The sequence below is a fragment of the Chaetura pelagica genome, unplaced genomic scaffold (genome assembly GCF_000747805.2).
Source record: "Chaetura pelagica isolate M959 unplaced genomic scaffold, ChaPel_1.0 scaffold124, whole genome shotgun sequence".
NCBI lineage: Eukaryota > Metazoa > Chordata > Aves > Apodiformes > Apodidae > Chaetura > Chaetura pelagica.
The window spans coordinates 758,243-766,587 of NW_009952891.1; the positions used below are offsets into that span (position 1 = coordinate 758,243).

The 8,345-nt window shown below is 42.3% G+C and overlaps 1 protein-coding gene across 3 annotated transcripts in view; it reads left to right on the forward strand.

The window, feature by feature from the left end:
* Positions 1–1,546: 1,546 nt before the first annotated feature.
* Positions 1,547–8,345, forward strand: part of NPRL3 (nitrogen permease regulator-like 3 (S. cerevisiae)) — a 40,982-nt gene continuing 34,183 nt past the window's right edge. Inside the window, exons 1-2 of one of the 3 annotated variants that reach the window (XM_009995489.1) lie at positions 1,547–1,614; positions 5,890–5,928. The gene's annotated coding sequence lies outside the window, so the exon portion shown is untranslated. The remainder of the gene's footprint in view (positions 1,615–5,889; positions 5,929–8,345) is intronic. The other 2 variants (XM_009995490.1, XM_009995491.1) reach the window with 2 other exon arrangements.

Consider the following 8,345-nt stretch of genomic DNA (forward strand, 5'->3'; position numbering starts at 1 on the left):
GGGCCTGGAATCCCACACACACCTCCTGTGGGGGCCTGGAATCCCACACTCCTCCCTCACACCCCCAGAGGGGGCCTGGAGTTCCAGTGACACCCCCTGAGGGAGCTTGGAATCCCACACTCATCCCTCATACCTCCTGAGGGTTCCTGGTATCCCTCACACCCCCTGAGGGGCCTGCAATCCCAAACTCACCCCTTAGACCCCTTGACGGGGCCTGGAATCCCACACTCACCCCTCACACCCCCTGAGGGGGCCTGGAATCCCACACTCACCCCTCACACCCCCTGAGGGGGCCTGGAATCCCACACTCACCCCTCACACCCCCTGAGGGTTCCTGGTATCCCACACTCACCCTTCAGACCCCCTGAGGGGGCCTGGCACAATCCCCACACCTCACACGTTCCCCAAGGGCTGGCATCCCTCACCCACACACCACAGGTGAATGGAGTATTCATTATTGCCAGGTGTTTCATGGATTTGTTAATTTTTGCCAGGTGTTATTATGGACTGAGTGCCTCGTTCCTGGAGTAGCTGAAGCAGTGTGGGTTTTAAGGAGCTGTAAAGGGGAGGAAGAGGCAGGTTGAGAAGTGAGGGCAGTGCTGTGGGAGAGGAGGTTCAGAGGACACTAACTGAGCTTTAAATGATGATGGGCAGAGAAGCTGTGAGACTTCAGGCTCTTGTGTTGAATAATGGGGTGGAGGAGGTTTCATTTCATTTGGAGAATAGGTGCATGGGGCCTTTAGGCTGTCTCCTGTAGAGTCACTGTTGGTTGTGCCTCTTCCTCTGGCATTCCCATTCCAGGATGATGTCTGAGGCTGGAGACAGGATGGCTGTACCTTTGGTGCTGGGGTCGTGGTCAGTGTTACCCCTGGCTCTGCTGGTGGGTGAATGTCTTGGTCCTTGGCCTAAAGGTGCTGCACAGCGAGTCTTGGGTCACTTATGAGAGGTTTATGAGAGGTTTGACACTGCTGTTTAGGTTGGGAGTCACTTTTTGCCAAGAAAGAACAATCTTCAAACCCTTTTTTGTTTTTATAGGTAAAATCTGAAAATGTGGGGGGTTTTGGCTACTTCCCTCCTGTCGTGCTTTGTGTTGGGAAAGGGTTTCAACAGCTGTGACTGCAGGAGGGGCTTCTGGAGCATGATCATTGGCCTGAAACCTGAGCAATACTGAGGAAATGCATTGGTCAGGTTTTTATTTTCCACTCTCAAACTGCAAACTTTTCCTGGCACTTGAGAGAAAAGTTATTTCTGTTAATGTTTTACTTCTTCCTGTTTATCCCTTTAAGATGAAAATTGCTTTCTCTTATTTTTAGATGTGATTTTGAGTGACAATAGAAAAAACAAAAATCTGGTACTTCAACCTAAAAAGGAAGGGTCTTTCTGCTTTTAATGTTACTTTTTTTTTTTAGGCCTCTCTTATAGATAATTTTCAAAGGCACAGATAAGTGTTCTCTTATTGCACAGGCATTCTCTTAATAGACATATTTTAATGAGCACTTTAGGGAAATTGTCCTTTGAAAAAGTTATCTTACTCTTTGTTTCAGATAAACCAAGGAGTCGATATGCTGTCAGTAGCTCAGGTGATACCACAGAAGATCAAGATGGGGACTCCAGGTAGGGGAAAACATTTGTCCTTGCCTAAGAATTTGAAACAGAGGAGAGATGACCTCTTGCTCTCTTGCCTGCTACTTCAGTAGGCAAATTCTTTTGGACTATATAGAAAATAGCTTGCAGAAAGATGCTCTAATGCCAATTTATGAGCATGTTAGGACTTAGTAACAAGGGATTTCTCATGAGGGAAAGCTACCAAATCAGTTGTTTTCTGGGCAAGGTATAAGTGAGTATTTTGTGCTTGATAGAAAGACAGTATTACTCTTTCAAAGCTAGGAGTATTAATACTTTGGAAAAATTCCCCTTTTCTTTACCTGCCTACCTCTAACTGGATATATTATTCAGTTGCCTCAAATTCTTCCCTAGCTCATGTAATTGTCATATGGAACTGCTGTGCACTAATGAATAACTAATTTTATTTCTCCAGATATAGCTGCCCTTGTGTCTGTGGAGTGAAATAGTAGCTTGAAAGGAAACTGAGACTTAAAGATAGTTTTTCAGCTACAGGAAATGAGTGGGTAACAAACACACTTAAGATGGGCAGAGTGTTGTTCAGCATGTGTCTGTGTACCAATAGACCCTCTCATTGGCTTTTGTAGAAAACTGGAAATCTGCTGCAAGGTTCTAAATTTACCACTATTAGATATGAGACAAATCTGAGGAAGAAAAGGGCTTTTTTTTTTTTGTCTGTTGGCCCATAATTCAGTTGCAGATCTTTTTTGTGGTATGTGTTTTAACCCCCCAATATTAATAAAATGGGGTAGTTCCTGCTCTTCTCTCATGTAAAAAAGAGACACTTATCTCTTGCTGCCCCCCCCCCCAAAAAAAAATTTAGATCCCAACCTCACAAAATAGAAGCTTGATTTTTAACTTTCTGACTGAGAATGGTTTAGCTGAAATTAAAATTGCCCATGACAGTGAACTCTGTAAATTAAAATGTTTTTCCAGGGCTGGAATCTTATGTAAACACATTTTGCTTGAGGTCATTTGTATCTTGCCTCTTCAGGTGTCTTTGAAACCTTCTCTTGGTGTGTCCCCAGTGAGGCACAGGGCACAGCTCCAGGAGGAGCAAGTCCTGGCTTGGGACCTTAGGCACTTTGGGAATGGCTCTGAACAGCAGCTCCTGTGCACATTAGGGAGGCTCAGTGCACACCTTTGCTGGTTATCTCGGGGATTTTGTGGGTTGCTTTTCAAACCCCTGGCTCTAGTATTTCCCTAGGTAGATCAAGTTGGTGTTGGACCAGTGCCAGCTTCTTTCTGATGGTTGTTTTTGTTGCCTGGGCTGTTTTGGCAGGTTGGACAAAACATTTAACGTGGAGCTGCCTTCACTGGGTTTTGCCTGGGATGCAGTTTGTGGCTATTGCAGTGATGCAGGAAAAGCTTTTTATCAGTTCAAATTTTGGCCAGATGATAAAACTACTAGTATTTTCCTGAAACTGGCTTTAAGTAGATTCAATGTGCTGGCATGTAACCTACATTAAGCAAAGATTTAGATTTCATTGTAGTGGTGTCCAGAACTCTGGGCTTGAAGGTTAGTGCTTAGTTTCCAGGTCAGGTATTTGTTATTAAGCTTCTAGTGTTTAAAAGAATTTATGATCTCTCAGCTGAGCTCAAGTCAGCACAAAGTATCTCAGTTCTGAAGGACTGAATGAAAGAATATTAAGACAGAAATCCCTCTCTGCAGTGATGGTCTTCAGACAAAAGAAGCTGTCACTTGTACAGTTCTGTATATAGCAATACATACAAATCCACACTGCAGTGTCTGCACTTGGATTTTACTAAAAATCCTATCTCCTATGGATCTATCTGTAGCTGCCATGGAGATGAAGGGGAATAGATGAAGAGGAACATTTTTGTGGCTCTGAGGGTGTTGGTTCTGCTAGAGGCAAGAAATCCAAGTCCAGCACACAGCTTGTGCTGCTTGCATGGCTGAGCATCTGCATTCAGAAAGTCAGTCTCTTTCAAAGTAGAGTTTGTTTATTGAAGAGCTTTTTCCCAGTATCAGAGTTATCTGTTTCAAGTCCACTGCATCCCATAAAACTGATGTAGCAGCTGAATGTGTCTTTCTCTTCAGTGACAGCAGCTAGTAGAAGAAAACACTTTTTATATATCAAGTACTGTTTGTTAGGCAAGAGGGATTTGTTGGCAGAGATAAGAACTTTAATGTTACTGGAAAAAAAACCAAGTTTTAGGTACATAGACCCTTCTTCCAGCACAAAACAGAAAGGGAAACCAGTATTAGAAAAGAATACTAGCACCAGTTGTATCCCAGATAAAGTTCACTGTTGCCTTTTTCCTAAGATGTTGCAACTTATATTGATTACTTCTGACCTGACCTTTCCTGGAGCAGCTCAGGTCTATAGATTTCAGAAATGACAAAATTAGATCACTGTAGGTGCCTTAACTCTCCATTTCCATTTAGCATATTTGTACACACAGCTGGATTTCCTGGTCATAGTTATGTTTTTTGGTTTTAATAGACAATTGCAGCCTTTTCATGACAATTCAACCTCTAGGTTACTGGTGTGTATTTTCTTCTATTAATTTCTACTCAGTGGAGCTGCATGTTTGGGGGTTTTTTTTTCTTCCTTTTAAAAGCAAGCCAAGCAGCAAAAGTGACTGAGGTGTGTTGATGGTGGCTATGCAACAAAAAAAAGTATTCAGAAGAACTGTCACTGTCAAAACAAATTCCCTGTCAAGCATCTCTCTTTGTTGGCTTCTTCTCAGCCTTTCATAATTTGCTCTCTTTAAAAACATGCTTTGGTTTTTGAGTGCTTTACCAGTAATACACCTCAAAAAATGTGAGGCCATCTTCTGAAGCCATAAAATGATGCTTTGTTAAATTGGTTTCAAAGGGGTTTTTTTAGTTTTTCTGAAGATGGTATAATCAGTAAGCAAAAATTCTAATGAAGATGCACGTACAGTAACATGTTACACCAGACTTAGTGTTTTTTAGCAGCATAGCTGACTAAATGAAGGAGGCTCACCAAGTTTGACAATCATTAATTGGGCATTAATTGCTTCTGTTATAAAAAAAAGTCAAGTTACTGACAAACAAGGACTTGAATGTCCCTTTCTAACAAACAGTAGTTCTGCTGTGATAACATTTCTGTATCCTCTGTCCCTTTTTCACTGGACTCCAGTGTTCTTCCTTGTGTTTGTTCTGAAAGGCTTCCTTTCTTTAAGCCCCGTGCTTTTCCATTCATCCATCCCTTTAAACATCCTTCCTGTAATACCACCCTTTTTGTGTAGTTTGTCATTTCAGATTGCTCTAGGTTCCCTTTTCAACCAGTAGAAACTTGTTGTCTTTTGGATTAGAAATTGTTGGAGGTTTTAATTTTGTCTGCCCTTTCTAACATGGACAGCATAAAGCTTTCATCAGATTTATTTTTCAGTCTATTTAGGAAATTTGTTTCAGAATCCAAGTCCTTTTTTGTTATTTGGGGGGGAAAGAAAAAAAAATGGTTGACTTAAACCAAAAATAGGTGTTTGTTTCTCTGATCTGAAAGTGCGTACAGTTGTTAACAGAGCCTCGCTCTGTACACCTGTTGTAAAGAAGGTTTTCAGGTTTGAAAACGTTTTCAGCCTACTCTTAAGTTTCTGATTATTGCCTGGGGCAGACAGACAGACAGACTTCAGCTTGTGCTATGCATCTGGCCAGACTTGGACCTATTGTTTAGATCCCTGGGGGGAGCAGCAGCAGCTCTGTGTGCAAGGCTCTTCACAGAATCCTGGCTGTGCGTGAGGAAAATAAATCTTTGGCATCCTCTTTTTCTAAGTCTTGTGGGTATGGAAGCACTAGAACCAATTGTGAAGTGCTGTGGGTCACCTGGGGCTGCAAGGGGATTCCTTTGGGGAAAACTCTTGAAGTAGTCTAGAAAATAACTGGAGTTTAGAATCTACTCTAAATCAGACTGCAGCCTCTCCTATTTTTCTCTCAAGGTAAGCATGAATTGAGAAGTATGATGTAAATACAGCTCTATAAATGCAACATACCATGAGAACACATGACAGCAGCCAGTGTTGGAGAGAGGACTAGAATGCCTTAGCCTTTTTTCTCCATGTTGTCAGTCTAAACCTGCAATAAATCCCTGGAATTCACCTGCTATTAACTTTTGACTCTTCTCAAAAGTTACATTTCCTTTACAGGAGTTTAACCCTCAATAGTTCATCCTAGTTTTTAATATTATCTTTTTTTTTTTGTATTTTGTGTACTTGCCTCGTTTATTTTCTTTTGTTGTGTTTTGTTTTGTGTTTATGGCCATGTTCCCATTTCAGAGACCAATGTCCTCTAACTGATGAGCAATTGGTTTCAGGGTAAGACCAAATGTTCTAAACAATCACCTTTGTCTAGAATGGCTTTCTTTTCTCACCATCCTTTTAATTGTGCTTTGTTTCTGGTTTCTGTTTTACACTGAATGATGAGATAATTATGCTAAATCACAATGTCTGTAGGAATTGTATTACTCAAGGTTTCTGCTAGGATAATTACAAAGGTCCTACTAACACTTCTGTGCTCCCTGTAGGGTATCCAGAATGGGTGGGGTACTGACCCTTCTGTGAACTGAGAAAAGTTGTGACCCTCTGAGAATGCAACAAGTATAGCCTTGGCACTGTAGTTACTCCAACAAGGACTCTTAAACAAATTGCTTTCGGATGAGCAATGACTTAAAAGTACAGATCAGTGAGTGAACTATTTAATCTCATAATAATTCTGGAGAGACCTGGTTCTGAGCAGCTGCTCTGGCTGCTTGTTCTTGGTACCTCACTAAGCTGAACTGGATGACTGCATTATAGCCCCTTTTTGAATATGTGGAGGGAGAAGTACTTATCTCTGCCCAGGGCCCCAGAAGTCTTAAACTGCATCTCTAGTTCCTTCTTACAAAGATGCTCACCTAGATGCACAGCTCCCATTCTAAACTACTTCAAAGAAGAATTCTTTGCAAAAAAGCCTTGCTTTGGATTCCTGTGGCATATAACAAGCTATTATCCATTCATGGGGAAAAAATGAATTTGTGTTGAAGATTCTCTCCCCTTTTCTGTGTGCTAAAGCACCTGTTGTCTCAGCTGGGTTTCCAGAGGACATACTGGTGGCAGCATCTGCACTAGTGTGGTTTGTGTCATGCTGCTGGACTAGCTGCTGTTGCTGCTACACTGAAATTGTGGTAGGAGAATATTTGGGCTAAATCAAAGCTTTTGGTTTTGGTGTTTTAATTACCACCTGGTGTGTTCCTTAGAACAGGAGAGGTTTGCTTCCCTTTGGAAATCACAATGCTCAAGCTAATCTAAAAGAAGAAGGGACTGTTACTGCCCAACTGCAAAACCTAATCACTTCTAACAAACTCTTGGGTTCTGATAGGTCAGTATTTTTAGATCGTCTTGATACACCTCAGAGATCAGGAAATCAGAATGAAAATATCTGAAGTAAGAGTGCTATTTTCTAAGATGAGATGATGAATTTAGCACTGGACTTGGTAGAGTTGGGTTAATGGTTGGGCTTGATCTTAAAGGTCTTTTCCAACTAGAGTGATTCTGTGATTCTATGAACTGGAATAATGCATCTACTGTCCCTCCACCTCCCAATCATCCTGAGGCCTAAGAAATGTGTAAATTATGTAGAGCATCAGGGGAAAAAAACCCAAATCAGCAAATCCAAGAAATCTAGGCTATCAGACAAGGAGAATGGGGCAGGAGTCTAGGTCACTCTTGGGAGAGCCTGGGTGAAACCAGGTGTCTGTACATATTAGTTAGCACCCACATGACCCCCCACAGGGGTATCTTTCCTGAGCATGTCATCTGGCTGTTGCCAGTACTCTCCCAGGAAGAGAAGTCTCTGCTAGTGAGAAGATACTGAGGACTTTACAAAATCAACCTTTTAATCTCCTCCTCAGCACAGAGCCACATAGAAGGGTGGGCAGACAGGGCTGGCAGTGTCATGAGCTCTGCTGGGGAGCTGCTGATCTGGTATGTTCAGCACCACATTTATCTCTTAGAAGGTCTGCTGGTGTAATTCTTTGTAAAAGTCAAACCTTAACAGTGGTGAAAGTCGTCATAATGATCAGTTTCCCAGCTCCCAAGGTATCCTTTGCCAAAGCTGTGGGAAGGAAGAGTAACTAGTTTCTCACCAACAAGCAAGTATTTCCTAGTTTAGCCTCCTTCTCCCTCTGATCCCCAAAACATATGCTCCTTTTGGATTCATTGCTATTACAGTAGTCTTGCCTCCATGAGGAGCCTATTAATGAACTCAGCTGAGCAGAGCAAAAAGAGGGAGAAAAGCTGACTGCTGTCATGGTGACTTTTTCCTAATTTGAATGTGTTCTCCAGGGACTGTCAGTGTAGGTCCAGTTTGGGGACACTGCCCTTTCCTCTTGAGCTCCATGTGTTTTGCAGCCCAGTGCAGTGTGGCAGCTGAGGACCATGGGCTCAGTGGCCACAGCAGTCTCTAGCTAGTGTCCCCATCTCCCTGCTTGCCCCTAGCTGTGCTTGGAGCAGAGTAGCCAGGGATTTGGAAGTTTGTATGGAACTTCTCCTTCCATAAGCCAAATGTAAGCAGCGTGCTGTGGTCAGGATGACCTGTTTCTATGAACACCAGGGGCTTTGACTGTAAGTCCCTCTGTTGTCCTTCAGATTATGTAGGTCTAATAAAAGAAATGCCCTCTGGGTCATACACAGATACAAAAGACCTGGCTGTGTGTGTTTGGATTAATTTCTGTAGCACTCCATAACTTGGAGTG